Below are 22,998 nucleotides of genomic sequence, written 5' to 3' on the forward strand. Positions count from 1 at the left end.
AAAAATCATCCATTGCGTTGTCTTCAACAAGGTAGTCCACATCATCCATCCTAGTCCAAGTATGCCATTTCTTCGAGCTATTTTAAACGATCAATTGTAAATTGCCTTAAGATGGTATGAAGAGTTTCAATGATTTATGGATCAAAAGTAATTCTTTTTGCCACTTAAGGGAATAGTTCTTCGAGTCACCTTCCCCGAGGTGCCCCGTTTTGGAATCATGGCAATTTCCCTCGCTACTTTGAAACCCTCGTCAAATTGTTTCTTCTATCGCTCCTGATGCAAGTTTTGCCTCTCAGCTCCAGAGATGTTTCAACGTCTCACTCCATGAGTTGATCCTGAATTGTTCGATCTTCGAGAAGATCGATCCTTCTAGAGTTTTCCCTTCCCTCTCGTTGTCATGTTGGTTAGAGTTCTCAGAGCAAGACATCGAGACAATGATGGTGATCGAATCAACAACCTTATGAGGTGCAACCTGGATCGTGAAGATTATGTTAGCTTGTGTTTCCCCCTTCACCTTACCCTACACTTGAATCTCGGGACGAGATTCTTGTTTAGTAGGGGTGAGTTGTCACAGCCCTAGAGTGCCTGAGTGAAATAGTTGCATCTGCACTCATGCATCATGTCTAAAATTTCTGAAAGTTGAATTGAGGTTTGTTGAAACCCTCAGAAATCACTTCAGAAATAATCAACATTAAAAATCTTTTCAAATGAGTCCAAGGAAATGTTCCTGTTATTCTGTAAAAATATTGCCAAGAGGTAAAATTCAAACCAATATTTTTGGAGTTTCAGAAATATTTATTTTGCGCCTTTGAATTAATTCAATAACTATTTGCATTGGATATATATTCTTAATATAATTAATATATGTCCAATAATTCTGGAACATTTTATGTAGTTTTGTATATATTATTTCTAGCCACATAATTATTTTCAGGATTTTATAAAATGGTTTGGTGTTAAAACTAAAACCAAAACAAATTGCAGAAAGAAATTAAAAACAGAAACAGAGAGAGAGAGAGAGCTACCTGGACTTACCTCTGCAGCCCACCTGGCGGCCCAAGTGGCCGGCCCAGCCCACCACCGCCTCCTTCCCTGTCGCCTTCCTCCTCGCGCTAGTAGGTAGAGGGCGTGTGCCCGCGGCGCGCCGGCACGCGCCAGCCACCTCCTGCCTGCTTGCTCGCTGCTGGAGACAGCCCCGAGCGCCACGCACTCCCCCTCGACCGCCCCGTACCCCTCTCACTCTCCCGTGCCCATTCCCCTCCTCTCCCTCGCTCTCTCGCGGGATGCCCGAGGACCACCGGCACCGTCGTTCGCCTTTGCCGCGGCCACCAGCATCCCCATGCCAAGCCAGCTAGGCCACGAGCTCCGCCTCATCTGCCTCTTCCTCCTCGTCGAGCTGTGCAACGCCGGATGCCCCGAGCGCCTCCACGCCGTCGTCTTCAACCTCCCGACGCCGGAGATCTCCATCGCCGCCCTACTTGCTCCGACCTCTCGCCGAAGCCACTGACCAACCCTGCGGAACCGTTGTGAGCTCCTACGCCCCTTGCCCCTCTCCCCGTCGATGCGTTCGTCCTGTAGCCCCGATCCCCAACCGTGACCGAAGTATCTCGCCGCCGGCCATGGCGTAGCCATGGCCACACCCGTGAAAGCTCGCAACCGAGCGCGCCACCGTGCTCAACACGTTCCCAGGAGTCGACCGCGACCACCCATGGCTCCTGTCGTTCCCTGCATCGCCTAACCCGCCGTTGCCGAACTCCGGCCGGCGCAAAGCTCGACGTCGCCGTCGTTTCGGACCACCCCGAGCTCAAACACCACTACCATTGGACGCGGACGAGTCTCCTCGTCACGTAGAGCCTCTCTGCCGCGCAAATGGTCGCCTGTGGGCGATTCCCGAGCCGCACCACCGTCTCGGCCCTCGCCGGCGGCTAAACGCCGGCGGGTTGACCGCTTTGACCGGCAAGGTTGACCCCTGTTTGACCTCCCCGGCGTCCTGACATGCTAGGTAATTAGTGTTAATTAACTTAGTTAACTAGATGAGCCACTGACATGCGGGCCCAGCCCTAGATTAGTTAAGTTAATCACCTACTTAGCACTAACAAGCACTATTAGTTAGATGTGACACTGACACGTGGGTCCCACAGGTCAGGTTTGACCTGGACCGGGCCTGTTGACCTGCTGACGTCGGCATGACCTAATGCTGACGTAGTATTACTTTTCTGGATTTAATTTAATTCAGGAAATTCCAGGAAATGTTTAAAACTTTAGAAATTCATAGAAAATCAACAGTAGCTCAGAATGAAATAATTTATATATGAAAAATTATCAAAAAAATTCAAGGAATCTGTTTATGGCATTTTAATGCATGTTAGAACAACTTATGGCTGCTGTTTAGGCCAATTCATACAAATGGAATTTAAACTCTCACATATGGAGTTTGAATTTGAACCTAGGGTTCAAACCAACTCCATTTAACATGTTGCTGGTTGGATTAGCTCAAACACATTCATATTCCCATGTCATAGCATGCATCATATTGTTGCATATCGTCATGTGTTGATTGAGTTCTTTCTCAGTTGCCGGTGTTTGTGCCCTCTCGGTAGACGCTGCTCCGACGCTGTGATCGTTGACACTGATGAAGACTCAATGTTATCTTCAGAAGTGCCAGGCAAGCACGACCCCCTTGTTCATTCCGATAAAAGCCCACTCTCTCGCTCCTGCTCTCTTTTACTGCATTAGGACAACAACGATTCATCTGTTACTTGTTGCGGTAGACGAACCCATTATCCTCTGCATGACCTGTCATTGCCACAGTAAATAGATGAAACCCACTAGCATGAGTAGGAGTTGTTTGAGCCCTGATGTGCCTACTCATTCATGCTTGTTTGTCATGCCTGCTACTGCTTAGAGTTGAGTCAGGTCTGATTCATCGAGGGTGAATCGGAACAGTGATGAACATGTCCTGCAGTGTGTGAGCTAAGTGTGTGAACACGTTTTGGTAAAGGTAGCGGTGAGAGGCCATGTAGGAGTACATGGTGGGTTGTCTCATTGCAGCCGTCCTCAGGAACTGAGTTCTGTGTCTGTGATCCATGAACAGCTACTACCACTCATTGGGATCCTTAATTGACCCTCTCGGCTTCTTAATCACCCTAGTACTCTGTCCAGGAGTTGCAACTAGTTTCTGGTGGTTGTAGGTTATGTGTTGGTGGCCGTGCGTAGCGCTGACCCTAGGGGTGGGCTATGTTGCGGTGGATACACCATGGCACGGTGTACCGGGCACCCGTTTGGTGACTCGGGAACCCTGTTCACATCGTTCGGGGCCGTATGTGGAAACCTCGGCCGGACTCCTTGCGGATGGAACCTGGATAGGCGATAAACCTGGACTAGAGACTTAATTGTTTAGGTAGGCCGTGGCCGACACCCTCGCCAGGCTTTCGATTGAAGGTTGCCGAGATACATGACGTGTATATGGTGGTAAGTGGTGGGAGCGTGTGTGAAGAAGTACACCCCTGCAGGGTTATCATTATCTATTCGAATAGCCGGATTCCTCGGATATGGAAACTTGGACCCCTTGCATAGTTCATAGACAAGTGAAAGTGGATACTCTAAAACTCGCAAGATAAGTGTGAGTGCTATGGATGGCCTTCTCGTAGGGAGACGGGAGCAGTTCCATAGTGGTGTATTGAATGGTGAATATGTGGACTCGTGTGCGCCACCTCAAAAGAGTTGCTTGCAGTCATAGTTCAGGTTAGCCACTGAGTCAAAGCTGGCTTGCTGCAGTTAAACTCCACCACCCCCCTTGTTGATACCGATGCATATGTAGCTAGTTCTGATGTAAGTCTTGCTGAGTACCTTTGTACTCACGTTTGCTTAATTTATGTTTTGCAGAGAGAGACTTCAGTCTTGCTAGTAGTTTCGCGTGGACTTTGACGTTAGCTTGATACCTCAACTACGATCTTGTGCCCTCGACAGGATCTGGTAGATAGTCAGGCTTCTCAGCCTTTTCCATTTGTAGATGTCTGTACTCAGACATGTTAAGCTTCCACATGTGCTTTGATTTGTATGCTATGATTGTTGGGTCATGAGACCCATGTTTGTAATATCTCGCTCCTCGGAGCCTAATGAATAATACTTGAGTTGTAGAGTTATGTTGTGATGCCATGTTGTATCTACACATATCGAGCATATTATGTGTATGATTGAAATGCTTGGTATGTGTGGGATTCGACAATCTAGTGGTTTATCCTTGGCAGCCTCTCTTATGGGGAAATGTAGTCTAGTGCTTCCATGAGCCATAGTAGTCCGCTACAGCCCGGTTCACCGGAGTCCTGCTAGCCCAGCACTACTGCTCAGGACACTTGACTGGCCGGCATGTGTTTCACTTCGTTCCTGTGTCTGTCCCTTAGGGGAAATGTCACGCGGTGGCATCCGGAGTCCTGCCTAGCCTGCTATAGCCCGGGTTCCCGGAGTCCTGTTAGCCCAGTGTTACAGCCCGGATTCACACGCTGCTGACCGACATGCTCGATGTGATTCATGTATGCCTGTCCCCATAGGTTAGTGTCGCTTTGGGTTCACGACTAGCCATGTCGGCCCGGGTTCTCTGTCATATGGATGCTAGCGACACTATCATATACGTGAGCCAAAAAGGCGCATACGGTCCCGGGACATGCTAAGGCGACACCCATAGGAATACCGTGCGTAAGGCCGCAAAGTGACTTGGAATCGGGGTCCTAACAGAGCAGGCAGTCCCGCCGGCGCTTATTCGAGCGGCTGGAGAAGGAAGAGCAGAGATTGAAGAAGCATGATGGCCGTTGGATGGACATCCAACAGTCACTGCTTGGGCGTCAACCTTTTTTTAGGAAAGCCTCAAATCTGTGGAAAACAACATACAACCCATCGACCATTATTTTCTAATAATTTACAGCCCATTTGCTAATTCTTAAGGTTTTTTTGGAGCCCATATTCTTTTTGTTAGCATTACAACCCATATTGTGGCCACGGTTAAAAAATTATACGAAATGTTGCATATTTCGGTGCAGTCCGAACTATTTTTAATCCCGAAATTTCGAGTCACATTCAAATAGATTTTAAAAATAAATGTATATCAATATAAAATCCAAGAAATTGTCCACGCATAAAAATTAATGCAATTTAAAATCTTGAAATGAAAAAAATGAAATTTGAAAGTAATTGCCGGTTTTATGTGTTTTAAAAATGTACAGCCTGTTTCTCATTACTGATAGGCCATTTTCTGGTCCAGCCGAATGAAGATCTCCTCGTCTTGAAAGATTTGCATCACAACAGGCCTGACAAAGCGACTTACTTGGCAAATCACAAAAAAAACTGGGCTAGCCATTTTCAGAAAGAAAAAAACTACAAGGCTGGTCCGTGGTAAACGTAAAAGAGAAGGCTATCTAGACAGGCCAGAGTGCCCCGCACAGCCCAGTTGACACCCTCCTTCCGTCTCAAAAACAAATTAGATAAATGCCACAACAAATATGGAGATTCATAAAAATGCCACTGCAATTTCCAAACTTTGAAAAATGCCACTACAATTTTTGCAAACTTTGGAAAACGCCACTGCAATTTGCAAACTTTGAAAAACGCCACTCCAGACTTCGAAAAATGCCACTGGAAATGGCATTTTTCAAAGTTTGGAAATTGCAGTGGCATTTCTCAAAAACACCATATTTGGAGTGGCATTTATCAAATTAACCAAAAACAAAAATAACTAGGCGAGCTGCTGGGTCCCTGGTATCAGCCGCTCATTGTGCAACTCTCTCATTTGTTGACTACGTTGACAATGGCATGGGACCCAGATGTCAGAAATCCATTAGGAGGAGCCATTTTTTATTGGATTGAAATAAGGAGGCACTTGCTTGCATACTGCCATGACCTTGGCCGCTTGGCGGGTCCCTGCTATCATCCCCTCCACATACAATCATCTCTTGATTGTGTACGCATCAACATCGTAGGCCCACAAGTCAGCCTCTAAACCCATGGAGGACAAATACAACCCATTTAAAAAAATAACTGCCCATTCCATACGTTCAAACGGAAAGTTCAACATTCAGAGCAAAGTAACAGGTCTGATCCACATATAGAGTACTGAACTTCCACCTTGACAATCATCATAGCCAAGTTAACTATCTACTCCCACTAATACTCTAGAAGCGTACAAGTACTAACTTACTCCTAGCTAACTAGACAATGTCGGCCGCCATCTACGGTACACGCTAAACGCCGGCACCGGCGTCCTCCGCCTCGCCTCGGACATGCCAGAGGTGCGATAGGGCACGTTGCTCGCGCACGTTGGCCCTTTACATGCCGGCGTGGTCCACTGAAGCTTCGGCTTCTAAGCAGGAAACCCACTTGACGAGCTGTTAGTAAAAATCAGCGTCACGAACGCGTGCGTGCCCGACAGCCTCTAGCGATATTTGCCAGGCGCCGGACTCCACGTAGTCGGCCTAGGTGCGGATGCTCTGCTCGCGACTCAGAGCGTCGGTGCGCTGCTGCTCCATGTCCCACTGGTGGCGCAAATCGGCGATACGCTGCTCCTCCACCAAGCGGTCGCGCTCCAACAACTCCTGCTCCTCCGCCAAGCGGTCGCGCTCCAATAAGTCCTCGATCTCTGCATTGCCATCTAAAGACCAATGAATGCCTCCTCCCTCCGTCCGCCTTCCGGTGAAAAACCGAACACTAGTTCCGGCGGTGACCGCCTCCGGCCTCGCCTATCACGGATGGGCGGGGCATGGCGGACGTGGCGAGAGCGAGGATAAGTGGCGAGCGACGTTGGGCTGGTGGGGGCTTATGAGGATTGGGCGAGTTGGGTCATAGTGCCACCATAGAAGGCCGGGAAACAGTACTTATAGGCAGAAGGTAACGTGACAGTCGTCCGAATTCAATGCATAATTTAGCAGGCATGGCTGAGCGCGCCAGCTTGCCGTGGAAAACTAGAGAAACTGAAATTCTGACTGTGTCGTCTCGTCCCGTCCGTGTTGGGTCTCACACCGGCATGACAGTCAAACGAGTGCATGTCGGGACCCCGATCCCAAGTCAGATTGATCTAGCCGGTAACACCTCATATCACTTTGCGGCCTCACGCACGGTATTCCCACGGGTGTCGCCTTACCCTGGCCCAGGACCGTTTGCGCCTTTTGGCTCACGTATATGATTGTGTCACTAGCATCCATATGACAGAGAACCCAGGCCGACATGGCTAGTTGTGAACCCAAAGCGGCACTAACCTATGGGGACAGGCATACATGATTCACATCAAGCATGTCGGTCAGCAGCGTGTGAATCCGGGCTGCAGCACTGGGCTAACAGGACTCCGGATGTCACCGCGTGACATTTCCCCGAAGGGACAGACACAAGAACGAAGTGAAACACATGTCGGCCAGTCAAGTGTCCTGGGCAGTAGTGCTGGGCTAGCAGGACTCCGGTGAATCGGGCTGTAGCGGACTACTATGGCTCAAGGAAGCACTAGACTACATTTCCCCATATGAGAGGCTGCCAAGGATAAACAACTAGATTGTCGGATCCCACACATAGCAATACATGTCACACGTACGCATAACATGCAAGTATGTGCTGTACAACATGGCATCACAACATAATGCAACTCATATAGATAAAGGCCCAGAAGAGCCACATAGCATTAAATACAAACAGGGGTCACATGACCCATCATTCAGAGCATAAAAGCAACGGAAGCATTACATGTCTAAGTACAGACAACTACAAAAGAAAAAGGCTAAGAAGCCTGACTATCTACAAGTCCCTCCCAAGGGTACAAGATCGTAGCTGAGGTGCAAGCTACTCGTCGAAGTCCAAGTAAACTAATAAGACCGAAGTCTCCGCTGCAAAAACATAAATAAAGCAACGTGAGTACAAAGGTACTCAGCAAGACTTACATCAGATCCTGTCATACATGCGTTTGCATCAAGAAGGTAATGTGGGGTTTAGTTGCAGCAAGCCAGCTTTGAATCAGTGGCTATCCTGTTCTACGACAACGAGAAACTTCTTTGAGGTGAGGCAGCGCACCGAGTCCACTAAACACCACATCAAATACACTACTATGGATTCATCCTCGTCTCCTTACGAGAAGGCCGTCCACAGCACTCACACTTGTCTTGAGCATTTTAGAGTATCCACTTTAAGTTGTCTATGTACCACATAAGCATCCAATAAGTCCATAATCGAGGACATGACTATTCGAATAGATCATGATAACCCTGCAGGGGTGTACTTCTTCACACACGCTCTCACCACTTATCACCATGTACACGTCATGTATCTCGGCAACCTTCAAACAGAAGCCTGGCGAGGGTGTCGGCCACGACCTGACTAACCACACAAGACTGTAGTCCAGGTTTATCTCCTATTCGGGTTCCATTCGCAAGGAGATCCGGTCGGGGTGTCGCTCACGGCCCCAAACGATATGTGCAGGGTTCCCAAGCCCACCTTGCCGAATGGATCTATGCTTGGTACACCGTGCCACTTGTGCCTCGTCTGTCCCAAGCCCACCTGGCCGGGTGCCACTTCGTAGACTGCTAACACTACCTACAAACACCAGAAACTATTTGCGACTCCTGGAGAGAGATCAAGTTGGCTAATAAGTCGAGAGGGGCACTTAAGCATTCCAATGTGTGGTAGTAGCTAGTCATTGGACAACATACACGCAACTTAGTTCTTAAGGACGGTTCCAGTGAGACAACCCACCATGTACTCCTACATGGCCTCTCACCGCTACCTTTAACAAATCATGTTCACATGCTTAACTCTCAGCACCAGAACATATCGTACCACTCCAATTCATTCCCGATGAATCAGACCTGAGACAACTCTAAGCAATAGCAGGCATGGCATGGCAAGAACACAACATGGCTCAATCAACTCCTACACATGCCAGTGGGTTTTAACTATTTACCGTGGCAATGACAGGTCATGCAGATGAATGGGTTCAACTACCGCAGCATAAAGTAGCAGTTGAATCGTTGTTGTCCTAATGCAATAAATGAGAGCAAGAGTGAGAGAGTAGGATTGTATCAGAATGAACAAGCGGGTTTGCTTGCCTCGTACATCAACAAGGAAGGCACTACTCCTCAGACAGGTACTCTGGAAGGGTCTCCGGAGCAGGATCTATCGAGAAGGAATGGTGTCGATAATCAAACACAAGCATATGCAACAATATGATGCATGATCATGGCATGAGTATGTGATGTGCTTTGAGCTAATGCATTTAGCATTCTATTTGGAAGAGGTCCATTTGAACCCAAGGTTCAAATGCAACTCTAAATTAAATCTTTATAAATGCCATTTATATGTTTTCACCTATACAGCAAGTATAAGTTGGTTAGACATGCATTAAACAGGTACAAATGAATAGATTGAATTTTTCTGATAATTTTTCATATATAAATTATTTCAATCTGAGCTACGGTTGAATTTCTATGAATTTTTGAAGTTTTGAATATATTCTGGAATTTCCTGATTTAATTTTAAACCAGAAAATGAATAACTGCGTCAGCATTGCGTCATACCTGCATCAGCAGGTCAACGGAGCTGACCAGGTCAACCTGACGTGTGGGGTCCACCCGTCAGTGACCGGTTAGTTAACAGGGGGTTATTAAACTAACCTAATTAAAGGATTAGGGCGCCTGGGCCCACTGTCAGCATCAGGGATTAGTTAAACGGTGATTAGCCTTAAGCTAATCACCTGTCAGGCCGGGCCGGGTCATCGGCGGCGACCTCTGGACGCGGCGGCGTCCACGCTGCAGGGTACGGGTGCGGCGGCTGGGAGCACCGGGGCATAGCCTGTGCTCTCCCGCATCTAGTGGGGTAGGTAGGAGGAGGAGGGGTGGCCGGAGACAACCGCGGCGAGGTCATCCGCAGCGGCCAGAGCTACAGGAACGGCGGGTTCAGCGCTACGGGGCACTAGGGGTGCTGCTGTCGTGGTTTTGTCACGGCAGATGTCCTCGTGAAAGGACTTAGTCATGGAGCCATCGCAACGGGTTAGCTTGAAGGGGTTAAAGCGGACACAGGGACGCAAGAGAGTTTATACTAGTTCAGCCCCTTCGATGAAGGTAAAAGCCTACGTCTAGTTGTGATGGAATTGATGGAGTTTCGATGACTAGGGAGCAAACAAGCTTCGCCTAAGTCTCGAGTTGTTTTCTGTTCTCTTGAACCGCCGCCGGGTCGTCCCCTTATATACATGGGTGACGCCCGTCGGTTTACAGAGTCCCAACACCGGCTCATATGCGTGTTCGTTTTGGTCTCTACTTATTCCTAACTTACAATACAAGTTTACATACCGATGCCGGTTTACGGCTACAGGCCTTAAACCGATCATGGGCTTTAAGCCATCATCTACCTTCATGGTCTTTAACATACTTAACTACTGATGAAGTTAACCCGGCCCAGATAGGCCGATTTACGCCCAGTAGTAATATCCCCAACATTAGGCCCCAGATTGATTTGAACAGGTTCATGTCAATCCTTTAGCAAAAACTTCATCTTCAACATCTTCTTGTAGTTTGGTGAACTGCCGTGATGTCATCTTCTCTGATTACTGTAAACCGGAGTGATGTCATCTGTCATAAAGAAACTATCCATGCTACCTTCTTGTTTAATAGATCTGCGACAATCGAGGCGACATCTCCATTTCCAAATTCGCGGCCCCTTGATTCTCGCGCCTGACACATGTCCCTTTCTTTATAAATAGGACCAAAGGGTCATTTCTTTTCCCCCCTTCGTGCCCTTCTGCTTCATCTTCCTCGCGTCGCCCAGCTTCAGAGCTCCGCCGCCGTCGTCAACTATTGCACCAACCTTGGCCGCTGCATCACCCTGAGCGTACCAGAGCACCGCGGCGACCTTCCGCGTCTTCATCAGCTCCGGTAAGTCTTCTATCTTTTTCATTATAGATCTGTTCTAGGGTTTCCATGGTCTCTAGTGTTCATCGTCTGCTCCTTGTTCATATGCTAGATCTTTAGACGAGTCTGTGACTCTTTGCTTTTGTGTAGCAGTAGTTTTTACCCTCTGTTTTCACTTTTGCATATTAAGACCATAGATCTTATCCGTAGCGATGGCTCATTGATTAAGCACTGCTCCTTTTGGGCCTTGAATTTTTATCTCTTTTATCAACATGTTCCAGATCCAACGATGTAGTATAATCTTGTGAAACCTGTTTTTGCATACTTACTCATCTGCAATCTCGACTGTTTCAATGTTTAGACCTGGCGGTTTAACTTTGTAGAAAAAATTGCCAAACCGGTATATACAATTAGTCCCCTTGTTGAACCGCTAGATGCTATTGCTTCATAAAACTCCGGTTTAGATAGAGCTGTCTCCGGTTTAACATTGTACATACCAGTGTACTTTAATCAGCATTCTTGAACCGGAATCACCTATCTTGTAGATTTCATCATGGCCAAGCAAGTATATGAGTGCAACTGGGTTCCTTCTCGCGTCACAGAGACTCAACTGAATAATTTAGTCCTGATCGGCGCTTTAGGAAGCAAAAACACCATCCATTGGAGGGTCCCTGGCAAAGAATGCCCTCCCACACCTCAAGAAGGAGAGGTCGTCGTTTTCGTAGATCACTTAGCCCGGGGCTTTAAGCCGCCCGGTTCTAAATTTTACCGGGATGTTTTGGCCGATTTTCAACTCCGCCCACAAGACACCGGCCCCAACTCTGTTACAAACATGTGTCACTTCCAAGTGCTCTGTGAGGTGTTCTTTCAAGAGGAGCCCACAGTTGAGTTGTTCAGAGACTGCTTCCATCTAAACCGCCGTACTGAGTTTACTGACGGTTCCAATACGGAATTGGGTGGTGTGGTGATTCAGAAAAGGAAAGAGGTCACATACCCTCACGCCAAACTGCACAGCCACCCCAAAGAGTGGAATCAAACATGGTTCTATTGCAAAGACAGCTCCCCTGCTGGTGAAAATCCTTTGCCTGGCTTTCGTCCAGAGCGGCTTAGCAATACACACCCCTTTCCGCAAAGGTTGACTGCCAAGGAGAGAAGCAAATATGCTCCTCAACTGTCCAAGCTCAGAGCCTTCATGGCCAACGGTTTAACAGGGGTTGATTTCGCTCGCTGTTGAATATCGTGGAGCATACTGCCCCTTAGTCAGCACTCCGGTTTGATGTGCGAGTATACTGGCAGTGTTGATGACCCACTGCGACATGCTAACATCCAGCTCACCGACGAAGAAATCACAGAGGCTGTGAATAAAATGCTGAATGAACCGGAACACATCTGTGCTTGAACCGGCCTGCTTCCCTTCTGTGCCACCAACAGACCGCCAGCTGTACGAGTTTGATTTTTCTTTTTACTGAACCTGTTATTGATATATCTGGTCATTATTTGATATCAATGTCTATTTAAACAGGGCAATGATCCGTTTTGGAGCAAGAAGCTTCCGCAGGAGAAGCCAGAAAAAACAGACAAACCGGAAAGACCAACCCGGCCAAAGACTAAAGTCGTGAAACGGCCTGCTCATAAGAAGAAAACCACTGCATCTTCTGATCTAGCCCCTGATGATGATGTGGGTAATCCGGACCTTGAGGTAGAGCTTGACTCACTTGGATTATTTTTCATATGCATTATTGATGATGACATTTGTCAGGATGATGCCGAAGCCAGCCATGCTGATGCTGCAGAGGTAATTACTCTCTCTTCTGATTCAAACCCTTCGCCTTCACTAAAAATCCATCAGGCAAACCGGAAGGTTAAATTTTCTCATCCTCTTGCTTACTTGGATCCCAAATTTCTTATGAAGACCCAACAGCACGAAGCTCGCCGCACAACCCGACACAGCGGCCAGGTAGTTACCTCCGCCGGTTTACCGAACAGTCCGGTACGGAAAGGCCGTTCAGAGGTCTCTAATTTGCTTGTCAGTGCTTGTCCTAAAGCGGGTTGTTTTCGTCAACCTCTTAATCCAGCTGACTCCGATTATCAGGTTACTTCCCACTCATCCTCTGGCGAGTCATCGGCTACTCAGCTGCCACCGCTCAAAACGGTGCTTGGGTAAGCTATACTTATCATAATATTTCTGGTACATCACCTTGGAACATATGCTGTATTTGACTTTGTTATTCCTTTCAGGGCCAAGACTAGGCCAAGCAAGAAGGCTCGCCTAGATAAAGCGGCCGAGGAGGACGCCGTCCCTGAACCGGGTAAAACACCAGATCTTGAAGCGGCTATTCCTGAAGATATACCCAATGATCCACCACAGAAGGATGACGATTTTGTTGCTGAAGAAAGGCCTATTGACACCTCAAGCCCTGTCAACCAGCCCACAAGCCCCATCCGGTTTGGGAGATCCACCAGTCCATCCCAGCCTGCTGACAAACCGACTGCCAGTGCAAACCGGTGATGCTAAGGATGATAAAGTTGTAATTACTGGTATTGGCCGTACAGAGCCCAGCAATCCTGTTGTTTTATCCAAGCATACCGCCAAAGAAGAATTTGTTGCCATGGGCAAAGGCAAGTGGAATGTTGACTTGGCGACCTATGCTGCTCTGAATGCCCAAGATCTTCATTCTGGCTACCTGAACCGGCTGTATACCAGCCGTGATTATGAAGCTGGTCTGGTGAATATGATGAAATAGAAATTTGAGGTAACTTTCATGTACTTTTTCCTGCTTGGATATTTCAATTTTGTTAACTCTCCTAGCCCCCAATGGCCGGTTTAGAATCTTCATTCAAACTGGGACTTGCTAATATAAATCCCAATGCTTCGGAATTCGCTGATGTAGCGCCCAAGGGCCGGTTCAACTTGGTGTAGTTAAACCGGGGCTTTAAGTAATTGAGATCGCAGACACAGAATTTATTCGAGCAAATGGCCATTAGCCCCCAAGTGCCAAGTTGAATACTTGTATTGATCTTGGGACTCTATAATCAAGTGAAATATGAAGATCAAATAGGCATTAGCCCCCAAGTGCCAAGTGCATAACTTGTTATGTGGTTGGTGCTTCAATTCTTGCACTGCTTGCTGAACCATATAATTGTTTGCATGCAGGCTGAGCAGAAGACAAAAGAAAACCAAGTCGCCGATCTCTAAGAAAATCTGAAGTCCCAACAGACTGAAACCTCAAAAGCAAAAGAGGAGTTGATTAGCGCCTTAAGCGTCATGGAACAGCTTAAGAAGGATTTCAAGAAGGAGCGGGCGGATTGGGCCAATGAAAAATCCGCTTTAACCAAATGAGCAGAAGATGTCGAGGCTGCACTGAAACCGGTGGTGGACGAACTGACCAGCATAAAGCGGCACATGCATGCCATGACCGCTGCTATCTTTGGTAAGCTGGTTTGATTTCTGGATTGATTCGTCCGTCTTATAGAGCTGCCGGTTTGTTAACCCTTTGTAATATTTCAGGGACACGCATTGGTCACTTGGGGTCAGATGTGCGGAAGAAATTGAAAGCCGCCTACACATTGATTGAACAACTGTACACTGGTGCACAGCGGATCATCTCTACTGCATCCCACAACAATTCGACGCCCACTTTGATTCAGGACACTCTGAAGAGACTGTCGATGCTTCCTGCCCGGGTTGAAAAGCTGAAGAAATATGTTGCTCGAACCGGTGCTATCAATGCCTTAATCCGGGCAAAAGCTTAGGTGTCAGATTTTGATCCTGTTGGAGTGGCTCAGGGCTATCCCAGCTTGAGGGAAGATGGGTCAGAGTTTAGTGAAGCGGATCTGCGAGCAATAAACCCGGAGGTGCGTCCGCTAGCTTGTCAATTGGTTGAAGAAGCAGACTTGTCTCATTATCAAGCCCAATATGACAACCAAAACAAGCGAGTAGTTGCACCAAATCCTGAAGCAGAAAATCTTATCCCTCCAATCCGTAAGCATACTTACACTCCCGATATTGAACCGTCGTTGCTGATCCATGATGAAGCTGTCTTTCGAGCATTAATGGGAATCGACTGGACAACTGTTGATTTCCAGCCGCTGGGTAGAGAAGCTGAAGTTGAAGCGGCGCAGGATGACCCACAACCATCAGGCCAGGCTGGTAACCGAGCTTGAACCAGAACCTGGTTTAAACTGCTTCTCCTTTGCGAAAAAACAATGATCTTATTTTGGGCACCGTGTTGCCTTGTAATAGGCTAGCCGATACTCTTGATTTTGATATGCCTTTGTGCATAATTACTGCAACTTGTTCTTCCTTTGGGTGATGAACTGTCCAAAGTATTTTCTGCAATACGAAAAATCTTAAAGTGCCACCGCGGTTGTACCGTCAGGCGGAGTATGATGTCTGCATATATGAAATCAAAATATCTGAAAATTAAGCATATGATCAAATCTTTGGGATACATAATACCTGCCATCGTTGGGCATGAAGTTGGCTTGGCCAATCTTGAAGCGGAGGTTTATAAACCCACACTGTTGGAGGAGATAGCAGCTCTTGTATATATATAATGCCAGTTTACCATGTAAACCGTGCCGGGTTATAAGAAAACACCGTGTTACTCCGTAATAGGATGTTTATAAAAAATCAAACCGGGCAAATAGTCTCCGGATTAAAAATGGACCGTGTTTCGTCAATTGTCAGTTTGAACCAGCTTAAAACTTTGTCGGTTTAAAAAACGCAACAAAAAGAAAGAAATATATATCAAAGAAAATATCTATCGGTTTAAAACTTCATTCGTCGACCGCTGCGCCAATAACCTCCGGTTCAGTAGCGGCGGTGGCTGCCGGGGCAGGAAGTTTTGTAAGCCCGCCGGCTCAAGTTCTATCAGATCTATTTGATGCATTGGTTGTGCTTATGGCAGAAGCTAGGCCGGCGGATCAGGACGTCCACAACGTGGAGATTGCAAAGGTGAAGGAACAGATCACCCAGGCCAAGGCGGACCTGGCAGCTGAGAATGCCAGGATGACCACACAGCGGGCCGCTTTAGACGCGCAAGCCTACAGGCTCATGTTGGACAAGAATGCGTCGCATGAAGTCATGAAGCGGAAGTACCGATCCCGTTTGCCTTCGGTTTTCGAGGCCAGAGACCTTTTCAACACCCCAGGAGCAGGAACCAGTAATCCGCTGGAGGGAAACCGGGCGGAAGCTCCTGAGACCGGCGTGCCGGTTCAGCCCCGTCCGATGGATCTGCCTCGTCAAAACACTGTTATACCTCAGGCTGCTTCAACACCTCCGGGTCACTACTCCAACCCGATGGACAATCTCGTTGCCGCTGCTGCACGGCTGGAGGCCATTCCGATTGAAGGTGACTCACCGCAGGCGGTAGAGACGCGACGGGTCAAGGAGCTTCTTAGGACAGCTTTGGTCCAACAGGAAGCATACTCGTACAGCCGCGACCGGATCCACTCGACCCCTCATCCAAGCCGGAGCTATAGCAGGCATATGGATGAACTGGCGGTGTCAAGTAATGAACGACGTGGAGCACCCCGCGGCAACAACCCGGCGGGTGGTGCTGATAATGCTCAGGAAGTGGTGGACCAGGCCCGGGCGCGCAGGGAGGCCGAGTTAGCCGCACAGTATTAGGCTCGGCAGCTTACGCCGGTTTGTCCAACTATCTCGGTTGAAGCTGGTGTTACTTCTAGTTCTTTGCGGGTGCCTTGCCTTGTCCCCACTTTACGCAATGTGTGCCTGCCCAAGGATTTCAAGGGCCCGCGCAAGGTACCGAATTACATGGCGAATCAACCCCCAGAGACATGGGTGGAAAGCTATGAGATGGCCATGGAGATGCTTGATGTGGATGATGCGGCATGTGCGAAGTACTTCACTATGATGCTTGGAGGAACGACCCGCACTTGGTTAAAAAGCTTACCGGCTAATTCTATCAGTTCATGGGCCCAATTACGAGCCCGGTTTATCAGTAACTTCAAGGATACATGTAAGCATCCTATGTCGATAGTGGACTTAGCTGCCTGCGTCCAGGAGGAAGGAGAATCAACGACTCATTGGGTGCGCCGGGTCTCACAAGTGTTGCATTCATCAGACCGCGTCAACGCTGACACTGCAGTCCTAACCCTAGAAGGCAACTGCCGGTTTGGGCCCCTAAAGCTGAAATTGGGATGGATGAAGCGCCATTGCACTGACATGGGGACCCTCATGGATGCTTTGGTAAAGTATGCTGACTCTGATAGTACCAAGGATCCCGAATCTGATGATGACAAGGCAGGGAAGGGAAAGAGGAACAACAACTCCAAAGGTCAGCAGCATCACTCGGCAGGTAACGGTAGCGGAGGCAAGCATAAAGCGGATGGCAGCATGGACTTCGTGGCTAATACCAACGCACGGGACAAGGGTCAGCAACGCAAGGGTAAACCGCCGAATCATAGTGGAGCGCCTAACCCTAACCCGGACCGCTTAAATTATCTATTGAACCAGCGCTGTCCAAAGCATGGGACGAAGGAGGTGCCAGCAAACCACCTTTGGAAGGATTGCTTCATTATGAAGGACTTCAAGAATTCTAATGCTTTCCGGTATGATCACGGCTCCGGCGGTGGCTCAGGATCCGGGCCGGGTTACGGTGGAGGAAATTCCGGTTCAGGATTTAATGGTAATCCGGGCGAACATAACAATCAAAATAATCAAAATAACCAGGGTGGTTACAACCAGCAGCAGCAACAGTCGGGTTACCAGAGCAACCGGAAGCAGTTGAATAGTGGGCAGTACCATGTCTTCACCACTAGCTTGGACAAGCGAGACCGGAAGGTTCAGAGGCGGGCAGTCAACTCTGTTGAACCGGCCATGCCCCGTTATCTACGCTGGTCTGAACAGCCAATCATATGGAGCAGAGAGGATCACCCTCCCCAGGTTGATAATGCGGGTCAGTTGGCTCTGGTGGTGGCGCCTCAGGTGGGAGGTTACAAGTTCACCAAGGTGCTCATGGATGGAGGGAACAGCATTAATATCTTATACAATGAGACCTTCCGTCGTATGGGACTAACAGATAAAAATCTCAAATCGTCCAATACGGTGTTCCACGGAGTGGTACCTGGCAAGTCAGCATATCCTGTTGGTAAGATGGCTCTGGAAGTGGCCTTTGGAGATGATCATGATTCCAGGTCGGAAACATTGACGTTTGAAGTGGTGAAAATCCAAAGTCCATATCACGCCCTGTTTGGGTGACCGGCCTACGCCAAGTTTATGGCACGGCCCTGTTATGTGTATTTGCAGCTCAAGATGCCGGGTCACAAGGGGACAATAACGGTTCACGGAAGCCGTAAAATCGCTTTGGAGTGCGAGGAAGGAGATGCGGCCTACGCAGAGTCGGTTTGTGCCACCGAGGAGCTGTAGTATTATAAGGACAATATTGATCCGGCAGACATGACTCCATTAAAGAAGCCAACTACGGAGCATGATCCGGCCTTGAAGTTCAAATCGGCAGCTGAAACTAAGCTTGTTGACTTCGTGCCTGGCGATTCATCCAAGCAGTTCAGCATCATTGCCAACTTGGATCCGAAATAGGAAAGCGCGCTCATCAAGTTCATCCATGAGAATCAGGACATTTGTGCATGGAAGCCCTCTTACATGCCAAGTGTACCGAGGCAACTAGCTGAGCACACCCTTAATGTGGATCCTAAATACAAACCGGTGAAACAGTTCCTCCGCCGGTTTAACAAAGAAAGACGCAAGGCGATTGGAGAAGAGGTAGTCAGGCTCTTAGCAGCTGGCTTTATTATTGAAGTTTTCCACCTTGAGTGGCTTGCCAATCCGGTGTTGGTCCTTAAGAAAAATGGCACCTGGTGCATGTGTGTGGATTACACAGATCTTAATAAGGCTTGTCCAGCAAATCCTTTTGCCCTCCCCCATATTGATCAAATTATTGATGCTACGGCGGGTTGTGAGCGTTTGAGCTTTTTGGATGCATATTCTGGCTATCATCAGATCAAAATGGCAGTTAAGGACCAGGAGAAGACGGCATTCATAACTCCCTTTGGAGCCTTCTGTTATGTGTCTATGCCCTTTGGGCTCAAGAGTGCCCAGGCAACTTATCAACGATGTGTACAAAATTGTCTTCACAAGCAGATTGGCCGTAATGTACATGCTTACGTGGATGATATTGTGGTTAAATCAAGGGAGAAGGAGACTCTGGTTGATGACTTGAAGGAAACCTTTGATAACACGAGGACATACAAGATGATGCTTAATCAGGCCAAGTGTGTCTTTGGTGTACCGGCTGGCAAATTATTGGGTTTTCTGGTGTCCAACAGGGGAATCGAGGCTAATCTGGAGAAGATCATAGCCATCACCTCCCTGGCTAAACCGAAGTGTATCAATGATGTTCAACGCCTGGTAGGCTGGATTGCCGCGTTAAGCCGGTTTATCAGCCGCCTTGGTGAGAAGGCAATCCCTTTGTATCAGATGTTGAAGAAGACGGATCGATTCGTCTGGAGTTCTGCTGCTGATGAAGCATTTGAGGACTTAAAGCGGCAATTGGTCAATCCGCCTGTGCTCGCCGTTCCCATTGAAAAGGAGCCGTTACTTCTATATGTTGCTGCTAATGCTCGTGCGGTCAGTGTGGCTATTATGGTGGAGCGAAAAGAGGCAGGCAAGGAGCATCCGGTTCAACGTCCGGTTTATTATATCAGCGAGGTACTCATTGAGTCCAAGCAAAGGTATCCGCATTGGCAAAAGCTGGTATACGGAGTTTTTATGGCAAGCCGGAAGCTTAAGCAATACTTCCAAGGGCACCCCATTACGGTGGTTAGCTCTGCTCCCTTGGGGGATATCATCCAAAACCGGGAAGCGACTGGCCGGATTGCCAAGTGGGCTATAGAGCTTGGGCCGCACGGGTTGAGGTATGTGCCTTGGACGGTGGTTAAGTCTCAAGCACTTGTTGATTTTATCAATGATTGGACGGAACTGCAAGCACCTGAAGAAAAGCCGGATCACACGTATTGGACCATCCATTTTGACGGATCCAGGCAATTGGAAGGTTCGGGGGCTAGAGTCGTATTAACTTCCCCACGAGGTGATAAGTTTTGTTACGTTCTCTGCTTAATGTTCCCTTGTACTAACAATGCAGCTGAGTATGAAGCCTTGCTCCATGGTCTTCGGATGGCTAAGGAGATGAATCTAAGTTGAGTTAAGTGCTTCGATGACTCGGACCTCGTGGCTCAACAAGTATCTGGCACTTGGGATTCCAAGGACCCACTCATGGCAGCATATCATCGTGAGGTGGATATTGTTGCAGGTCACTTTAAAGGCTATCAGGTGGACCACGTGGACCGACAGAAGAATGAAGCGACGGACGCTTTAAGCCGGCTGGGCTCTCAGCGCAAATCGGTCCCGCCCAATATTTTTCTAGACATGCTGCACAACCCGTCGGTCAAGCTCCCTGGTGAAGCGGATTTGGCTATTCCTGATCCGGAGGCTCAATTGGTGGCAGATCTTCATGTCATTCCGGATTGGATGCTTCCTTACCTGGCGTACATGTCACACCCTAGCTAGTTCAAGCATTAGAGTGTGCATCATGTTTAATTTCCTTTTAAGTTTGGAATGGGGATGACATAACCCCCAACACCCCCCTTGAAACAACTAGGGTTTACTAAAATTATTTTCAATGAACCTGAAATGCCCATCTAAAAAGTTCACTCTCTTTGTCTTGGGTTGGAACCTCTGACAAAATTGGTGCACAATTTTCTAGGTCAACAGAAGGTCATTGAATTAAATCATAAGTATTTGATTTTGGGCATTTAAATGCTATAAAATAATTTAAATGCTCAAATAATTCTGGAAATAAATGTTTGCTGTTGGAAATTTTCCAAATAGAGCCCACAATTATTTTCAGGATTTTTGGAAACGTTTTAGTATTTTTAATAAAACCGAACAGTTGCAGAAAAAAATAGAAAACAGAAACAAATAAGAAAAAGAGAGAGAGGGAAACCCACCTGGGCCTCACCTATGCTGGCCCATCCCACCTAGCTCGGCCCAGCCGACTGGCCTTGCCAGTCATCCTCCTCCTCCCGCCAGGAGGATGAGGAGCGCGTGGCCGGCGCCCGCGGCCACACGCCGGCCACCTCCTGCTTCTGCCGACGCCCTGGAGGCGTCTAGGGGTGCCACGCCGACGCCCACGTCCCCCTCTCTCCCTCCCTCACTCTCCCCCTCGTCTTCCTCACCCTCTCCCGCGATGGTCGAGCGCGATCCTCGCTGCCGTTTTCCGTAGTCATCACCAGAGCCACCCCCTTGCCTCTTCGACAAGCCCATTAGCTCCGCGCTGCCGTCCTCGACCTCCTCGTCGACTCACGCGACAACGGACGCCTCCAAGCACCTCCCCGACGCCTTCTTCTTCCTCGGTCCATCGAGATTGCCGGCAACGCCCCGACGACGTCCGACCTCCCCCGAGCCCACTAAGACGCGTTCTGCAACCGCTGTGAGCCCATCTTTCTTCCGCCCCTCTCCCCGCACTCGTCCGCGTCCTTCAACCCCCTCTGCCATCGAGGCTGAGAGCTCGGCTCCGCCGGCCATGTCGCTGCCGTGGCCACAGGCGCGTAAGCTCGAATCCGAGCACGCCTTTGTCTTCCACACGCTCCCAGGAGCCCGTAGCACCATTCCACGCGCCTCACTGTGCCCCGCAGCCTCGGTTTCGGCCTCGCCCGAACTCCGGCGGCTGCCAAGGTCGTCGCCAGCGACGTTTCCGGCCACCCTAGTTCCACCCCCTGCCAGCACTTGATGCGGTTTGCTCCCAGCTATGCGTAGATGCTCTCCGCCGTCGTTTTGGTTGCCGGAGCACGAAACCCGCAGCCCTCGGCCGCGTCTGGCCTCGCCGGCGGCTAAACGCTGGTGAGTTTGACTCAGTTTGACCCCTCTGTGGGCCCAGGTAGACCCCCTGAGTCTATGACAGGTGGGGCCGGTCTGCTAATTAGTTTAGGATTAGTTTTAACTAAGTTTAATTAGTTCAGTCACTGACATGTGGGCCCAGGCCCCACTGACAGCTAATTAGTGTTAATCTAATTCTGTTAACTAGTTGTGACACTGACAGAGAGGGCCCACCAGTCAGGTTTGACCTGGCCGACCCAGTTGACCCGCTGACGTCACATCTATGTCATGCCGACGCATTAATTCAATTAATGGATTTATTCTTTAATAGGAAATTACAGAAAATAGTCAAAACTTCTAAAAATCATAGAAAATCAACCATAGCTCCAAATGCAAAGATTTATATATGAAAAATGATCAGAAAAATTCAATCTATCCATCTGTAATGGTTTCATGCATGAAAAAAGAAGTTAACCTTGCTGTTTAAGCAGAATAAGGTGATGCTCTAATAAGGCCATGTTTAATGAGCTAATATTTGAATCTTTGATTCAAATGAGTTCATCCCCTTCTGTTTTAGCTTGCATTAGGCCAAGAAACTTTCATCTTGCCATGTCATAGCATGCATCTTATTGTTGCATATTGCCATGTGTTGATTATGCTTCGGTGTGTCTTTCGTGGTAGGTTCTGCCTCCGAGGATAACCCCGAGTATCCGTCTGAAGGGCAGTACCCTACTACCACTACAATAGGCAAGCAACCCATTGATCATTCCGATACAAACCCATGTTCTCGCTTCTGCTCTTGTTTACTGAAGTAAGACAACGCGATTCAAACTGCTGTGTGCTATGGTAGTTGAACCCTTATCCTCTGCATGACTCGAAATTGCCACAGTAACTAGATGAAACCCACTAGCATGTGTAGGAGTTGATTGAGCCATGTATGTGATTCCTACCTTGCTATGCCTGCTATGCTTAGAGTTGTGTCAGGTCTAGTTCATCTGGGTGATGGGCTAGAGTGAAATGTTTATGTCGGTAAATTGAGGAATGTGTTGAACATGTTTTGGTAAAGGTATCGATGAGAGGCCATGTAGGAGTACATGGTGGGTTGTTTCATTGAGACCGTCCATAAGAACTGAGATCTGTATGTGTGATTTAAGATGCAGTTACTACCGTACATTGGGCCCGAAACCAATGGACCCTCTCGGCTTCTTAAATACCCTAGTACTCTGTCCAGGCATTGCAAATAGTTTCTGGTGTTTGTAGGTTATGTGT

Source organism: Triticum dicoccoides, chromosome 7A (genome assembly GCF_002162155.2).
Source record: "Triticum dicoccoides isolate Atlit2015 ecotype Zavitan chromosome 7A, WEW_v2.0, whole genome shotgun sequence".
NCBI lineage: Eukaryota > Viridiplantae > Streptophyta > Magnoliopsida > Poales > Poaceae > Triticum > Triticum dicoccoides.